Source organism: Schistocerca cancellata, chromosome 2, assembly GCF_023864275.1.
Source record: "Schistocerca cancellata isolate TAMUIC-IGC-003103 chromosome 2, iqSchCanc2.1, whole genome shotgun sequence".
NCBI lineage: Eukaryota > Metazoa > Arthropoda > Insecta > Orthoptera > Acrididae > Schistocerca > Schistocerca cancellata.
The window spans coordinates 497,955,076-497,974,776 of record NC_064627.1 but is presented as its reverse complement, the minus strand read 5'-3'; the positions used below and the strand labels follow the sequence as shown (position 1 = coordinate 497,974,776).

At 40.4% G+C, this 19,701-nt stretch overlaps 1 protein-coding gene across 1 annotated transcript in view; it reads right to left on the bottom strand.

The window, feature by feature from the left end:
• LOC126155690 (dynein axonemal heavy chain 8-like) overlaps nt 1–19,701 on the bottom strand; it is a 622,476-nt gene that overhangs the window by 19,683 nt on the left and 583,092 nt on the right. The gene's annotated exons all lie outside the window — the stretch shown is intronic.

Here is a 19,701-nt window from a genome sequence, read left to right as displayed (position 1 = left end):
TAGAGAACTAGTATGAAAATGGTTCGATGAACCCTCTGCCAGGCACTTAAGTGTGAATTGCAGAGTAACTACATAGATGTAGATGTACATTGGTTATTAATGTGTCAGCATTTCATGTTTGCAATGGCTTATCTTGTGCTTATATTAACCAGTGAACTTGCAATGTTTATTACTTAAATATGTCACCTAGACAAATGTATTCCCAAAATTTCATTAGTCTACATTAATTATTTTTTAGTGTTTTGATTTTTTTTCCATCAGTGTATTTTGTTAATTCTCTCATTATGCAAACTGTAGTTAGATGGGTACATTACTTTGCCCATTGTAATTATGTATCCTCTAAATTTGCTCTCTTCTGTGTCAATAACCAATACATATCTTCATAATTTGTGATCTATCCTTACACAAATATAGAAATGAATGTAATGGTCTATGCCACAGGTAATCTTTGGGAGTCATTTACTTTGATAACATCAAGTAGGCACTTGTGTTGTGAATTAATATTTAATGAAAAGCTAATAAGGAACATTCATTTTAACCTATATCGTTACATGTTTTGTGTTATTCTGTTGAAAGGTGCGATTACACACCTGGAGTGTGCCCCATGCTGTGAGGTTTCTAGGCTTACCCTAAGCTCTTAGTGCAGATAGCTACCACTGTATTCATCCACTGTGAAATATCTACATGTTTCTATCCCTATTAGGCTTACATACAAATGCTACTTTCGTTATGTGTCCGGCAAGAATGACATAGTACACTGTGCAATGTGGCTGAATGGCATTTACATGTTCCAACACTGGAACTGACAACCCTTCACAAATCCTCTACTGCAAAACACATGATGTACACAGGTGCAATGTGCCAGAACAAAAGCATGTGACAGTCGGTTAAGAGTGCCACTGTGCCTGTGCAGGAATTTCCCGAGGACATGGAATTAAGTCATGCAGAGATGCAATCAACTGCAGCAGCACACATAGCATTTGAGTCTGCTGATGACTGTGCTGTAGACTTTAATCACTAAGACAGTATGCCTCCCACTCATGAGCAGATGACTCCCACATACATCTCGCGAAATGACCATAATGAGAAAAATCAAATAAATTAGAGCTAATAGAGAGGTTTACCAACAATCATTCTTCCCATGCACCATGCGTGAGTGGTACAGGGAAGAGGGGATCAGTTAATGGTACCAAAAGTATCCTCCACCACACAAAAGTTAGGTGGCTTGCCACTTATGATTAGGCGGTTTGCAGAGAATGATGTATGAGGATGGTTTGGAAAGTTCTCAGAATCATCACGAGAGGTCAGCACTAGTGCAACAAGTTGTTCATGTGATATTCATTGGACTGTTGCCCATAAATATGTGCCACGTCAGTGCTCTTGGAAGAGAGCTGTGGTGGTGACATGGCTCTGTTGTTGTTCCTGTGTAGTGATTTGTGAAGATGGAAAAAAATGAGATTCGACCTGTGATTAAGTACTTCATACAGAAAGGTATGAAAGCAAAGGACATTCATGTTGATTTCCAAAATACACTGGGGGTCTCTGTTCCTTCATATTCAACTATTGCCAAGTGGTCAAATGAATTTAAATTTGGTCAGGAGAGCTTAGATGATGACCTGTGCAGTGGTTGACCAAGATGTGTCACTACTCCAGAAATCATTGCAGAAGTGCACAAAATGATCGTGGAGGATCACCAATTTAAAGTGCATGAACTTGTTCACACTTGCCAGATGTCATCTGAAAGGGTATATCACATTTTAACTGAAGAATTAGAAATGAAAAAATTATCTGCAAGATGGGTGCCGCGACTCTTAACGATGGATCAAAAACACATGAGAATGGATATATCGGAACAATATTTGGCCCATTTTAGGAGAAACAAACAAGATGTTTTGCACCAGTTTGTGACAACAGATGTAACTTGGGTGCACTAATATACCCCAGAGACAAAACAACATTCAAAGCAGTGGAAACATGCTGATTCTCTGCCACCAAAGAAAGCAAAGACAATTCCTTTGGCAGTAAAGGTCATGGCATCAGTGTTCTGTTATGCGAAGGGGATTCTGTTTGTAGATTATTTCCCCACTGGGCAAACAATTTCTGGAGGATACTATGCTAACATCCTGGACAAGTAGTAACAAAAGGTATGTGAAAAAAGGCCAGGTTTAGTGGGAAGAAAGTCATCTTCCATCAAGATAAAGTGCGCCTCCACGTGTGCCTTCACTATGGCAAAATTATATGAACTAAGGTATGAATTGTTGCCACACCTGCCTTATTCACATGATATGGCTTCATCAGACTTCCATCTCTTCCCAAAACTGAAAATTTTTCTTGGTGGAGGAAGATTCACCTCATATGAAGAATTGATAGCCAGAGTTGACAAGAATTTTGCAGGCCTGGAGGAAACTCATTTTTGAGATGGAATCAAGGCACTGGAATATCGTTGGACCAGTGCATTTGTCTACAAGGAGACTACATTGAAAAATAAAAAAAGCTTTCAGTGAGGTAAGTACTTTTTCCTATTCCATTCTAAGAACTTTTCAAACCACCCTCGTAGAAGGGATGGGGAAGAGGAAACGTGTGCATTATATGTTTGAATGTGTATGCGAGTGAAGCCAAAAGTTTGATACACACACTCCTTCCCTTTAGAGGACCAACACTGGAGGAAGGGCAGGGAGGAGAATTAACAATGCTCCAGCTCTGATATTTGCAGAGTTTCAGACATGCATGTTTTTTTAAGCCCCTACCATACAGGCTGCCCTACACAAACGGTGTGTTGTGTGGGAGTCATATCTGTTTGCTATACTGCCTGCTTTCCAGGGCAGCCTACAAATCAGGGACAAGAAACAGTTTTCCAGCATAACCCCCCCCCCCCCCCCCCCCCCCCTCCCACAATGTGTAGACTGTCCAGCACAGGCATGTTGTGCTGGAGCGGTATTGGCCTGCTTTGCATGGGAGCCTAACATCACGGGACAAAAAGGGTTCCCAAGCCCTTGGCATATGGGTTGCAGTGCACAAGAGGTGTGATGTGGGAGTAGTAAGAGCCTGTTTTATTGACCTCATTTGCAGGGGCTACATGTGTGGATGGGCATACCTGGGAGAAAGTTGAGGTGGATACAGGAGATGGAGAGAGATGGGGGGCAGGAGATGATGGTAGGGAGAGGGGGGATGGATAGGGAGAGGGGTGGCAGGAGGGTATGTGGAGACAGGGAGGGGGAGGAGGCAATGGACATAGAGAGAGAGGGGGGAGGAGGCTGAGAACTGGGAGGAGGAGACTGACAGATGGGGAGGCAGGGAGATGATGGGCACAGAGGAGAGAGGAGCAGATGGACAAAGAGATGTGCACATTATATGACATTAAGATACACTTGCAAAGCAGTGGGGAAAAGGCTAGTATACAAATAAAGCCAAGTGTGTGTATGTATGTACAAGAACTCCTCCCAGGCCACTGGGCAGAAGTGAGCCAAATTTGACATTTGAACTCCTTGCCACAAGTGGATTGATGTAGAGGGGGGAGCAGAAAAATAAGCCTAATAATCATCAAATTTTCTATTTGGTTTGAACTGCCATTGTGATCTTCTGATCTTCTTCATTTTATCTTCTTGTGATACAAAGTTTTTGAGTATTAGTTTCTTCCTCTGACTTAATGAATCTTCTGAAGCATTATTGATGTCTTCTCTTGGTATAGCATCATACTCAGCTTCTTATTTGTCTTCTCCCACTGAACTCATGATTTATTCATGATTCTTTATTTCAGTTTCTATATCATTAACATTTTTCATTGTAGTCACATCTCTACTTATTACATCATCATTTGCTTCAGGGTCATAAAGTCTATAGCCTTTTGTGGTGTTGCTATATCATATTAAATCATGCTATGAAATCATTTCTTTTGGCTTTTCCCAATTTTGTCCTCGTAATTTTAGAATTGGGCATCATATCTTTGCTTCCAATTATTCTGAGATTATGAAAGGTTGGTTTCTTGCCAGCCCACCATTCATAGGACATTTTATTCAATAAACTTGAACCCTTTTACCAGTGGCATCTTGTGACATTCTGGGTGTTCACAAGTTATTAGATTCAGATAAATCTGACAATGTGAAATTAATAGCTGTATAACAGTTATGCTTATCAACAAGTTTATTCAACTACAACTGCCAATAATGTGGCAGAACTGCCAGAAAATATTAATATCTTTGCTTTTTTTGTACTTCGTTTTACTTACTTTGGTTGTTGACTAGTTGGTGTGAGACATTCATCATGACTGTTACTGTGATTGTCCAAAACTATTTCTTTGTGATTTGATTTATCTTTAGCCAATAAAAATATTACATAGTGAAAGTAAATGATGTTTTCTGTGTTATAAGTATAACACATGCCATACTGGTGACCTCCGACGCGCAACATACGTCCGATTCGATAATGTGGCCGTTTACTACTTTACACATCACTCACCCTCCACTCCTTTCGGACTACAACATGATACTAATGGTGTCTCTACACTGCCTTTCTATGGTTTCCTACGCACAACGCCATCAACAACTGGGATAAAATTGGAAGATAAGTACAATGCCGTGGAGTTTTCTCCGTCATCAACAATGCCGTTGTGGACTCTTTCAACATCGTCAGTGATGTCACCTGCTATGAAATCTTTTTCTATGTTCATCTATAACAAACCAATCATGAGTGCTGTGCCTAAATTTGTGACTCACAGTGCATCGTATGTACAACCTCCTGTGACATGTAGTGTGCAACAGTGCCCCAACACTATGAACCTCACAGACTTTTCGAGCCCACAGATCACTTGGAGCTCCCCGTATATTGCTGATAAATCGGTTTTGGACACATTCTCTCCCCACCCACTACAAGACTCACTACAAAAACAGATGGGTACAAATTTCAGTGACAACAATTAGTGGTTGGACAGTCGTCCCGCCCCGATTGTTTCCGCAGCCCCGGCTGCGCCTGCCGTGCCTCCAGCACCAGCCGTGTTTAAACCAGATGCCGCGAATGCCGCAAGTGACAGGTTCATAAACACTCCGCCACTCCTGTCTGCTGTGCTATCGAATCTGTTACATCCACAACACAAGAGTGAGAAAATTCCTAAATTACCAAGGTTCACGATGGACAATCCACATACGTGGTTTATTTTAGCAGAGACTATATTCACTGCCCTAAACATTGATTCAGACAGTGCTAAATTTACTGCACTTATTAAAGCCCTAGAGGACCACGCTGAGTGGGTACAGGACTTAGTGCTGTCAGCGGCCCCCGAAAATCGTTATGCACTGGCAAAACAACAGATCTGCGAACGTCTAGCTAAGACTACGCAAGAGTCTGTTTTATACATACTGCAAGATGTACATCTCAAAGAACGTATCAGAGCAGTCTTCGATAGCAAAACTATGCCAGATGAAGCTCTACTTTCTTTCTGGGTTGGAAAGCTGCCGCAAGCTATCCAACTGCAGCTCCTATCACACGATCAGGAACCTCTACAAGCGAAATTATTTCTGGCCAACGCCGCATATAAGATAATCAACAGAAGAAAGTTATCTACGTGTGACCCCCTCAATATTATACCTCCCCCTCGTGGCAGAGGCCAATCTTTCCAAAACAACAGACAGAGTACACTGGCTGAGCACCAGATTCCACATTGTCCTTCACCATCCCATACCACAGCTTCAAGTGACGTCCTTCACCCGGTAACAACACAGGATCAGCAAGTTTATCCTCTCTGCTGGTATCACTCCATTTACGGTAATACAGCCAGAGATTGCCGCTCACCCTGTGCAATGCGCTCAAACATGCACGGTGGGTGGCTATAGGCGCACCGGTCTGCACTGTGACGTCAAGTCGCCTAACAGATCACAGGCTAGTACTTCCGAAGTATTCTCTCGGATGATTGTATAACCAGGATATAGCTTCTCAGAAATCGTTTTAGTGGACACTGGTGCTGATGTGAGCATCATTCCACGTTCAATGGTCACTTCTACAATCACGCATCCGCCTCACCAAATCAGAGCAGCCAACAATTCTTCATTAAAGGTTTATGGTGTTCGCAACTTCGCATTTACTTCGATGATACACATAATTATGAACGGACATTTTCGGTAGTAGAAATCGACTTCTTAACTGCTCATAACTTTTCTTTGGACTTAATTACACCTGCCCTCTGCTCAGTGGATTTTAAACAAAAATTTTCGGCGAGATTTTCCCCATCCATGCCGACAGAATGCAGCTCGAATACGTCCTGTCAACAAGACAAAGAGACAGTTTCTGTTCTATCTGAGGAGGTCAAAGCTGCCGTAGTGAACTTAGTTATGCAACGCCTTGAAATCGACCAACTGTCTGAAGACAATGCAAAGCTACTTCAACGTTGTGATGTCCTGACTGATGAATTGCGCAGGTTTAGAGAGGAGATCAAGATGAAAAGTAATAACACGCACGAAACTACACAGGACCTGCATACCACACTGCTGTTTATACGCAGCCACAGCAGCACCTGCCATGACCCGGACAGCGAAGACGGCAACCCACTCAGCAACCCCGCACCCTGCGCTTCACCGTCCACCTTTCACCAAAATACAGAGGCGACAGCTGTTACAGGCGACACCGCGCATACGCGCACAACGATTCCTTCGTGCAGTAACACCATAGTCAATGGAACCCCGCTGGCTGTCGCACAGTGCAGCTCTGCGGACGACACTGCAGCTTTCACTGAACTACTGTTCAATGATAATGTATTTCAGGTTAGTTCCCTTTCATACTTACCGTGCACCGACGATAACGTCGCTCCTTCCTGTGTCCCTCCATGTGTTTTGGCCACACCTATTCACAAAATCAAGGCCATTACTATGAGCGTCTGTCACAGGCTTAACACAACTGAGGGACTGCCTGTCTGTTCTAGCCCCCGACGCCTCAAAGCAAAAAAACTTACCACTGCCAAAGAATGAAAGAATGTATTAATGAACTTTAACGCTTGGGTATCGCCCGCCCCTTGGACAGTGCGTGGTCTTCCCCAATACATTTCATTCCCGGTAAAGGACAATTACTTTCGACTCTGTGGAGACTATAGGCGTTTGAACACCAGAACAATACTTGATAACTACTCTGTCCCACACCTCCACGATTTTTCACAATCCATGTTCAGTGCCAATTTTTTCTCTGTGTTAGACTGCAAAAAGGCATACCATCAGATTCCAATGCACCCAGAAGATATCCCCAAAACCGCTATCATCACCCCATTTGGACTATATGAATATTTGTTTATGCCTTATGGATTGAGGAATGCCACCCAGACCTGGCAAAGATTCATTGACACCATTCTACGTGGCCTTAATTTTTGCTATGCCTGCCTAGATGACATTATTATTTTCTCCACAACTGTCAAGGAACACAAACAACACCTCCAACAGGTTTTTGATAGATTGGCATGACATGGAGCTGAGATTAATCATGACAAATCCCAACTGGAGAAGCCAGAGGTTATTTTCCTGGGACATTTGGTCAATAATGAGAGCATTCGTTCCACCTCAGATAGAGTGCAACAAATACTTGACCTTCCCCTGCCTCAAACCTATAAAGAGCTATGTAGATACCTCGGAATGGTAAATTTTTTTAGACTCCACATTCCACATGCAGCATCTCTTCAAGCCCTTCTCACTGAGGCCTTAAAGGGAAAGAATACCACAGGTGACAGACACATAGAAAGGGATCAGACCATGCAGTGAGCCTTCGACTCGCTTAAGTACGCCTTGGTGAATGCTATTACCGTGTCTCCCCCAACCTTGACGCCTCCCTGACAATAACCACAGACGCTAGCGATAATGCCATTGGTGCAGTTTTGCAACAGACCCTACCAACAGGTACCACACCCCTGCGTTTCTTTTCAAAAAAGCTCACCGAAACACAAAGAAAGTGGTCCACATTTGATCGTGAACTTTACGCCATTTATGAGGCCGTAAAGTACTTTCATACAGATATTGAAGCCCGACTTGTGACAGTTTACACAGATCACAAGCCCCTTGTCGAGGCTCTCCCCAAACCAGCATTAGATGTACTCCCCAGAAGGTTTCACCATATGGATTTGGTATTACAATATGTTTCAGACTTTCGATATGTCAGTGGTAATGACAATGTTGCAGCAGACTACCTGTCACGCCTGTCCTCCCTGAAGACATCTATTGATCCTCACTGCTTACATGAGCTTCAGCTATCTGACCCAGAGATATAGCACCTTTTTTCTGACTCTGATACTTCCTTACAAATTGCTCTACATCCCTTCCCTAATGATGATTCCTCTTTGTATTGTGACATTAAAACAGGTCATCCTCGTCCTATAGTCCCTAAAGCTCTTAGGAAAGACGTTTTCTACACAATCCACAATCTCGCTCACCCGAGCATTCGCACGACTACGCGCCTCATTACAGAGAGATACGTTTGGCCTAATGTAAAAAGAGATTGTAATCAGTGGGTGAGAGCATGCATACCTTGCCAGAGAGCCAAAATACACAAACATACCAAGGTCCCATTAGGCAAATTTACTGTGCCCTCAGGTAGGTTCCGTCATGTCCATTTGGACATCGTTGGTCCGTTACCGATATCTAACAACTTCCATTACTTACTGACCATGATAGATCGTACCACATATTGGGCCGAGGCTATCCCCATCATGGACATTACGGCTGACACTGTAGCTAACGCTTTTGTACACCATTGGCTTTCTCGTTTTGGTTGCCCTACTTCACTTATCACAGACCAGGGGAGACAGTTTGAATCTAATCTGTTTAATCACCTCTGTCAACTGTGTGGTATCAACAAATTCAGAACTACAGCCTATCACCCGCAATCTAACGGCCTAATAGAACGATGGCACCATACCCTGAAGGTCGCTCTCATGTGTCGTTCTTCCTCTTGGACTGAGGCACTCCCCTGGGTCCTTTTAGGTTCGAGGACGGTTTTCAAAGAAGACCTTAAAGCGTCAGTTGCTGAGATGGTATACGGAGAAAACCTCACACTTCCGGCGGATTTTCTTGATGACCCTACTCTACTTCCCGAGGATCAACTTCCCGAGTTGGTACGACAGGTTCGAAAGCATATCACCAAGTTACATTTTCCACAACCTCGATCACATGCTACCCCTCCGGTTTCCATTCACCCACACCTCAGTTCTTGTAACTATGTGATGCTTAGAGAAGACGCCATGCATCCACCCCTTGCTCCATCCTACACTGGCCCATACCGGGTCCTGCCACGCTCTGAAAATACGATCCTCTTTAAGAACAAACCATCTGTCGTGTCCATTGAGCACTTGAAACCAGCATGGACCCTTAATGACACCGACATACACGATAATGAATTTGTTTTGCAGGAAACTTCAGAGGCCTGTCCTCTCCCTTCTCTACAAGCTAATCAAACACTCTCTGCAAGTCAAGGCCCCCCTCTTCTATACTTCACGCCTCTGAATGCCAGCAGTAATGAACTAGTGTTTCAAGTGAACTTGAGTGACTATGATGTGGACTCTATAGAAATACAACTTGTGGACACTTTTCTTTTTTTATTTGAAATTCAAAACAATTCTGTGCCATCTGACCAGAAAGACATTAAGCTATTACAATGCTTCAATGTGGCTCCTGGTACTTCACAAAATGACATTTCAGCCTATGTAGACTCCAATAATGTTTTATTTATAAGAGTAACCCCCCCCCCCCCCCCCTCTTCTCCTTCACCTTCCCCGAATCCTCCTACCCCTATTGCTATCACCCGTGTGCTGGCCGCACCGTACGGCCACCTCTCAGACTTCAAGATTACGTCTTGCCTTAAATGTTTACCTTCCCTTTATCACTTACTCCTCATCACTCTTCCTATGCACTCCACACACCTCGGGGGGAGGCTCTGTGGCAGAACTGCCAGAAAATATTAATATCTTTGCTTTTTTGTACTTCGTTTTACTTACTTTGGTTGTTGACTAGTTGGTGTGGGACATTCGTCATGACTGTTGCCGTGATTGTCGAAAACTACTTCTTTGTGTTTTGATTTATCTTGTGCCAATAAAATTATTACATAGTGAAAGTAAATGGTGTTTTCTGTGTTATAAGTATAACACACACCATAATATTAATAACAACAGTAATAATAATAATAATTTATGTAGGAGCACTCACTACGCTAAATATACACACTAGGCAGAGATCAGAACCAACCAACACATAGAAGAAACCCACAAAACCAGCATGGCAACACAGGATACAGATCAGAATAGAAAAACTGAGAAAAGACATTGGACAGCTAACACAATTTATAAGAAATGAAATATCAGACAAAAAACGAAAAAAGTTAGGTAACATCTCACAACAAGAAGCGATAGAGCAATTAGATGAAAAGAAGCAGAAATTACAAGCATTGGCCAAATGACTTAGAAGATACAAAAAAAAGTGAAAATAGAAGGAAACAAAAACAAACATTCAACACAAACTAAAAGAAATTTTACCAGACAATAGATAACACACACATTAAAATAGACAATCCACCAAACATGACATGGAACACTTCTGGAGCAACATATGGTCAAACCCGGTACAACATAACAGGCATGCACGGTGGATACAAGCAGAAACAGACACATACAAGATGATACCACAAATGCCTGAAGTGATAATTTTGCAACATGAAGTCACCCGAACAATTAATTCTACGCACAATTGGAAAGCCCCTGGAAAAGATAAAATAGCAAATTTCTGGCTAAAGAAGTTCACCTCAACACATTCACATCTAACTAAATTATTTAACAGTTACATTGCAGACCCATACACATTCCCTGATACACTTACACATGGAATAGCCTATCTGAAACCTAAAGATCAAGCAGACACAGCAAACCCAGCTAAATATCGCCCCATAACATGCCTACCAACAATCTACAAAATATAACTTCAGTCATTACACAGAAATTAATGACACATACAACACAGAACAAAATTATAAATGAAGAACAAAAAGGCTGCTGCAAAGGAGCACGAGGATGTAAAGAGCAACTGATAATAGATACAGAGGTGACATATCAAGCTAAAACTAAACAAAGGTCGCTACACTACGCATACATTGATTACCAAAAAGCTTTTGATAGTGTACCCCAGTCATGGTTACTACAAATATTGGAAATATACAAAGTAGATCCTAAATTGATACAGTTCCTAAACATAGTAATGAAAAACTGGAAAACCACACTTAATATCCAAACAAATTCAGATAATATCACATCACAGCCAATAAAGATTAAGCATGGAATATACCAAGGAGACTCATTAGGTCCTTTCTGGTTCTGTCTTGCTCTGAACCCACTATCCAACATGCTAAATAATACAAATTATGGATATAATATTACTGGAACATACCCACACAAAATCACACATTTGCTATACATGGATGATCTAAAACTACTGGCAGCAACCAATCAACAACTCAACCATTTACTAAAGATAACAGAAGTATTCAGCAATTATATAAATATGGCTTTTGGAACAGACAAATGTAAGAAAAATAGCATAGTCAAGGGAAAACGCACTAAACAAGAAGATTACATATTGAATAACCACAGTGACTCCATAGAAGCGATGGAAAAAACAGATGCCTATAAATATCTAGGATACAGACAAAAAATAGGAATAGATAATAGGAATATTAAAGAAGAACTAAAAGAAAAATATAGACAAAGACTAACAAAAATACTGAAAACAGAATCGACAGCAAGAAACAAGACAGAAGCTATAAATACTTATGGTATACCAATATTGACCTACTCATTTGGAGCAGTGAAATGGAGTAACACAGACCTAGAAGCACTCAATACACTTACACGTTCACAATGCCACAAATATAGAATACATCACATACATTCAGCAACAGAAAGATTCACATTAAGCAGAAAGGAAGGAGGAAGGGGACTCATCGACATAAAAAACCTACATTATGGACAGGTAGACAATTTAAGGAAATTCTTTCTAGAATGAGCGGAAACTAGCAAAATACACAAAGCAATCACTCATATAAATACATCTGCTACACCACTGCAATTTCATAACCACTTCTACAACCCTTTAGATCACATAACATCAACAGATACGAAGAAAGTAAATTGGAAAAAGAAAACACTACATGGCAAGCATCCGTATTATCTAACACAGCCACACATCGATCAAGACGCATCCAACACATGGCTAAGAAAAGGCAATATATACAGTGAGACGGAAGGATTCATGATTGCAATACAGGATCAAACAATAAACATCAGATATTCTATCTATATCCGAATCCCGCTCCAGCTACTGCCGGGTCTGGGTGCTGACGAGTCCTCTCCATTTGGCTCGGTCCTCCCACCACTTTTCTTCCTCCACTTGCTGCCAGGTCACACCTCTCCTTTCAACAGATATTCTCACTCCCATTTTCCACCGTGTTCTTGGGCGCCCTCTAGGTCGTTTCCCATCCATCTTTAGTTCTTCCATAATTTTGGGGAGTCTCTGCCCATGCATCCTCTTAACATGCCCATACCATCTTAATCTCTTTCTTTCAATTTCCTCTCTCATACTTTCTTGTTTGAGGTCCTTTCTAAACTCTACATTCCTTACTCTGTCCATTCTTGTTTTTCCCTTTACTGCTCTGAGAAATTTCATTTCCCCTGCTTGCAGTCTGCTCCAGTCCCTTTCTTTCATTGTCCATGTTTCTCCACCATAGGTGACAATAGGGAAGTAATAATTCTTATACATCAGGAGTTTTGCTCTTTCTGGAACTTCATTATTCCAAATCAGATGTTTTATTGTTTGGTAGAAATTGCCTCCCTTCTGTAACCTCCTATTAATTTCGTTAGTTATTCTTCCATCCCTAGATATTTCACTCCCTAAATAAGTGAAACTTTCTACCACTTTGAGGGGTTCTCCATTCAAGGTAATATTTCCATTGATTCCTTTCTCTCTTCCAAATACCATTACTTCACTCTTATCTTTATTTATTCTTAATCCATACCTTTTCATTATTTCCTTCCACGCATCAAGCTGTAACTGTACATCTACCTCTTTATCACCCCATATTACCATATCGTCTGCAAAAATCATCTTTTTGTCTTTTTCTTTTACTATATCTTTAACTGCCCTATTCATTCCCTCCATCACAACATTGAAAAGCGCAGGAGATAGAATACTTCCTTGCTTAAGTCCTTGTCTTATTTCGAAGTATTCAGAGTTCCCCAATGGTGTTCTAATTCTACAATTGTGGCCTCTGTACATTGTCTTTATAACATTAATGTATCCATCTTCTATATCTATCTTCTTCAGTTCTTCCCAGAGTCTTTCCCTGTCAACTGAGTCATATGCCTTTTCTATGTCAATAAAAACCATTATCACCCTTTTGTTATACTCCCAACTTTTTTCCATCAGTTGACGGATAGAAAATATCAGGTCGATTGTGCTCCTTCCTTTCCTAAACCCATGCTGTTCTTCACTCAGCTCCTTTTCTATCTTTTCACTTATTCGATTTAGTAAAATTCTTTCAAAAATCTTGGCTGTATGACTCATGAGGGTTATTCCTCTGTAGTTTTTACAAAGTCTTTTATTGCCTTTCTTGAAGATGGGAACAATGTCTCCTGTTCTCCAGTCGCCAGGTATTTTACTATTTCTCCACACGCTTGATAGTACTCTATACAGCCACTGCATTCCCACTGGACCTGCTGCTCTTATCATGTCCACTGATACTTCATCAGGTCCTGGGGCTTTCCCCCCATTCATCTTCTTCACAGCTTTTTCCATTTCTTCCTGTGTAATTTGTCCTAATTCTGCTTCCCAACTTCTCTCAATTTCTCCATTATTTGTTGTTTCCTCATGTACCTGGTCCTCAGCGTTTAACAGCTTCCTAAAATGTTCTTTCCAGAGATCTTTTATATTCCCTGGATCTTCAATAATGGTACCGTCCTCTGTTTCCATCTTTACTGGTACTTCAGAAGCCTTCCTTTTATTTTTCATCATTTTATAGAACATTTTCTTATTGCTCTTCACATCTTCTTCAAGTTTTTTTGTAAACTCTTCCCATGCCTTTTTCTTTGCTGTTTCCACTATTTCTTTGCACTTCTTCTTTTCCTCTATATATCTTTTATGGTCTTCGTCATTTTTAGTTTTCCACCATTTTCTCCATGCTCCATTTTTTCTTCTAACTGCTTGGATTGTGGTATCATCCCACCAACTTGTCTGTCTTATTTTTTCCTTTCCAGATGTTCTGCCACATACTTTTTGTGCTGCTTCGACTAAAGTGTCTTTGAATAAACTCCATTCTTTTTCTACATCGCAGAAAACTTCTTTTGGAAATTTTTGTGTTATTAATTCTCTGTACTGTGCACAGAAGCCCATTCCCACACAGTAAACAACCAACCTCAAACACAAAGTGCCATTTGTGGAAATGATTAAAATCGAGTAGTAATGTGTACCAAGATGGTTATTTTACTAGAATACAAAAGAGGCACTGAGATCCATAATGGCCTAAAGCACACTGTCATCAGATATTACAGCAAGCATATTATTAAAGATCCCAATATCATAACAGATAAATGCAGACTTTGCAAACAACAAATAGAAACAGTAGATCACATCACAAGTGGATGTACAATACTAGCAAATACAGAATATCCCAGAAGACATGGCAATGTAGCAAAAATAATACATCAACAACTTGCCATAAAACATAAACTAATAAAACAACACGTTCCCACATACAAGTATGCACCACAAAATGTACTGGAGAATGATGAATACAAATTATACTGGAACAGAACCATTATAATAGATAAAACAACACCACATAACAAACCTGACATCATACTCACCAATAAAAAGAAGAAATTAACACAACTAATCGAAATATCCATACCCAATACAACAAATATACAGAAGAAAACAGGAGAAAAAATTGAAAAATACGTCCAACTGGCTGAGGTAGTCAAGGACATGTGGCATCAGGATAAAGTTGACACTATACCGATTATACTATCAACTACAGGAGTCATACCACACAATATCCACCAGTACATCAACGCAATACAGCTACATCCAAACGTATATATACAACTACAGAAATCCATAATTATTGACACGTGTTTAATAACCTGAAAGTTCCTAAATACAATGTAACATATACCATACAGTTAAAAGGAAGTCACGCTTGATGAAGGTCCGCGTCACTTTCCATTTTTAACCAGACCTAAGGTCTGAGAAAAATAGAAATAATAATAATAATGATAGTAATAATATGCATAACTTATCTGACAAAAGAATGAACTGTTTTTGTGGAATTTTGTTATTTTGTACATAATGAAGTACAATTTAGGGCAATAATGAAATAATGTGTAAATTGTTGCAATTCTCCACGTCTCATTTTTAGTAAGAGGGCATTTTTGTGCTTTTCCATTTTTTCGGACGAATGTACGAATTTACTTCTGGGCTGAAAATCAGGTATTCTTACATTGCACCCACACAACAACTTGTGCTAACTGTACAATTCTTTGTTAAATGTTCATTTGTAGTCACACTTTTTGATCTTGTCACTCTCTCAATCAAAGCTTCTATTCTCAGAGGCCCTAGTTCCTTTGTGGCTAACTTTTCCTGTTAATTTACTTTTCTGTTTCCACAATGAGATTTTCATTTTTAAGCAGAGTGTGCACTGATATGAAACATCCTGGCAGATCAAAGCTGTGTACCTGACTGAGACTATAACTTGGGACCTTTGCCTTTTGCAGACAAGTGCTCTACCAACTGAGCTACCTAAGCACAACTCATGACCCATCCTCACAGCTTTGCTTTTCTGTTAGCATTTAAACAGATTCAACATAGTTCATGTTTACACTGTGCACAGAAGCCCATTCCCACACAGTAAACAACCAACCTCAAACACAAAGTGCCATTTGTGGAAATGATTAAAATCGAGTAGTAATGTGTACCAAGATGGTTATTTTACTAGAATACAAAAGAGGCACTGAGATCCATAATGGCCTAAAGCACACTGTCATTGATCCCACATATAAGTGAATATTAGAGATCCAGTGATACAGCTTTTTGTGAATTTTTGTATATACACAGTGTGGGCCTACATCACAGATAAACCCTAATCACCATAAGATCGACAGATTTCAGAAGCATGAATAAAATGCAACAATCACACAATCTATGGTGATGTGCTTTAGGCCCTTAAGTGGCCTCAAGTGGATTAGTGTATGATAAAATGCATAACTTAATATACTATAGCTCATTCACAAACCTACAAAATAGGTTTACTGTCAGTACATCTATTGTGGTCTGATCTAATTTTAGTACAGTATATAGTGAGTGAATCTGCATGTCTGAGGAGTGTGCTATCATCTAGCAGGATTTATCCATGTGAATGGGGATAAAAATGCCATAGTGTGCTACCATATGGTGGCACTAACATAAACTTCTAGGTGAGTGGCATCATGAACCATTTTTCATCTACATAGCAGCCACAACTGTCTTTCACCAACTGGGCAAATATACTGCATTATTGACAACTTCAGCTCAAAAGCTTTTGTTAGGTTTACCATCAAATAGTAAACATCTTGCCTTTTCTGCCACAGTTTAGTTCAACCTACCTGCTAAACCATTTTGTTTTGATATACACTACTGGCCATTAAAATTGCTACACCATGAAAATGACGTGCTACAGACGCGAAATTTAACCAACAGGAAGAAGATGCTGTGATATGCAAATGATTAGCTTTTCAGAACATTCAAACAAGGTTGGCGCCGGTGGTGACATCTCCAACATCCTGACATGAGGAAAGTTTCCTACCGATTTCTCATACGCAAACAGCAGTTGACCGGCGTTGCCTGGAGAAACGTTGTTGTGATGCCTCGTGTAAGGAGGAGAAATGCGTATCATCACGTTTCCGACTTTGATAAAGGTCGGATTGTAGCCTATTGCGACTGCGGTTTATCGTATCGCGACATTGCTGCTCGCGTTGGTTGAGATCCAATGACTGTTAGCAGAATATGGAATCGGAGAGATCAGGTGGGTAATACTGAATGCCATGCTGGATCCCAATGACCTCGTATCACTAGCAGTCGAGATGACAGGCATCTTATCCACATGGCAGTAATGGATCATCAACAGATGGGGACGTTTGCAAGACAACAACCATCTGCACGAACAGTTCGACGACGTTTTCAGCAGCATGGACTATCAGCTTTGAGACAATGGCTGCGGTTACCCTTGATGCTGCATCATAGACAGGAGCGCCTGCGATGGTGTACTCAACGATGAACCTGGGTGCACGAATAGCAAAACGTCATTTTTTCAGATGAATCCATCTTCTGTTTACAGCATCATTATGATCGCGTCCGTGTTTGACTTCATCGCGGTGAACGCACGTTGGAAGCATGTATTCGTCATTGCCATACTGGCATATCACCCGGCGTGTTGGATGGGGTGCAATTGGTTACATGTCTCGGTCACCTCTTGTTCTCATTGACCGCACTTTGAACAGTGGACGTTACATTTCAGATGTGTTACGACCCGTGGCTTTACCCTTCATTCGATCCCTGCGAAACCCTACATTTCAGCAGTATAATGCACGACCGCATGTTGCAGGTCCTGTATGGGCCTTTCTGGATACAGAAAACGTTCGACTGCTGCCCTGGCCAGCACATTCTCCAGATCTCTTACCAATTGAAAAAGTGTGGTCAATGGTGGCCGAGCAACTGGATCGTCACAATACGCCAGTCACTACTCTTGATGAACTGTGGTATTGTGTTGAAGCTGCATGGGCAGCTGTACCTGCACACGCCATCCAAGCTCTGTTTGACTCAAAGCCCAGGCGTATCAAGGCCTTTATTACGGCCAGAGGTGGTTGTTCAGGGTACTGATTTCTCAGGATCTGTGCATTAAAATTGCGTGAAAATGTAATCACATACCAGCTCTAGTATAATATATTTGACCAATGAATACCCGTTTATCATCTGCATTTCTTCTTGGTGTAGCAATTTTAAGGGCCAGTAGTGTATAACTGTTATTCAACTGATGTATAACCCCATGATTCTTCAGCATGCTGTCAAAACTCACACAACAGAACTCTTTCCTATTATCTGTTTTCACTGTTTTCATTTTCCTTTCTTGCTGGTTTTCCACTATTTTGTCTTTAGGAAATACATAAATTCTACTTGGCTGTTAATCATCTTTCAAAATGAGGAAATACTTTGTATCACCTAACAACACAACTTCCATTGGTCCACAAAGATATGCTTGTATAGCTTCCAGTAGTTTAATAACTCTAGTGCCTTCATGTAGAAAAGGCCATCTCATTTGCTTGCCTTCATTATACATCAGTTGACCAGAACGCTATTGCACATGGGAGTGGGGGCACTTCGGTCAGCTTACATAAGTGAGTTTTTGTTGTGATATTTCACAAGAATGCTCTGAACTACTTGATAGTATATGCAAAAATGTCTTGCAATCATTTACAATGTGATGCATTTTCTGAAATCACCATTGTACTGGTTTACTGTAACATCATTGTGTATTTCTGATAATGGCGACAGAAGGCCGGGTGCAATAATATTCTGGTAGGGTAGCACCACACAGTTTTGTTTACAAATATTTATGTTAATATCCTTACACAATACTCCTCTAAGAGACAATTTTTCATTTTTATAAGGTCCTTTGCATTTAAATGGCCTAATATTATATGCAAACTAGATGCAGTAACCATTCCTAAAAGATTATTTCTCTTGTCAATGTTCAGTTTATAAACACCAGTTATAAGATATACACTTGCAACTAATTCTTGACCATCACTAAATTCAACTGGGTTTCCTTGTTCAATCAATCTGCTTACAGATACTAAATGTGTTATTTCTGGAGAAAAAACAACATTTTTCACTGTGATATCACAGAAAGTCTTTCCAACTACTGCTGTTAATTCAGCTTCCTCAGAGCATAAAACAGGGATTTCAGTCTGATGCGTTGTCACCATTTTATGCATGCTAACATTGTTCACTATATTCTTCTTACAACTTTTATTTGCTGTGAGATGCACACTAGCAGACACATAGAAAGACCACTTAAAAGAACTGTACTGAAGATGTTTGAGGTTCTTTTTTGTCTGATATAATTCTTCTCATTCTCAGGGCTCTTACTTTTAAAATGCCATGGCTTTTTGCACTTATAACAAATAACTTCTTTCTTGCCACAGACAACACCTTCAGTTTCTGCCATAGGTCCCCTGTCATTTCTGTTTCTTTTATGTGTAAATATAAATATGGACCAACAGTAAGAATTATTTTCCCTTGGCAATGGTAATTTCTGTTTGGACTACTTCTGAGCATATTTTGCCAATAATTCGATGAGCACATCCTCAACTGCAAACACATCTCCATAGGTCACACATCTTTTTAGCTTCAGCACATTAGTCAAATAATTTGACACCATCATTGTCAAGTAAAACAATTTTTCTTTTGAACAATAGTATTCCCTGGACTTCAAATAGTAACACATTATTCCTGATCTCTTAACTGCTTTCAGTGACAATTATTTGGATACCTGGGTTCATAAACTGTTGAGAATTCAGTCACATGAACATTTTTGCCAATTACTTGAATTGAGAACACTGGCAGACATATCATTTGACACTTTATAAGACCACTTCATGTTAAAATA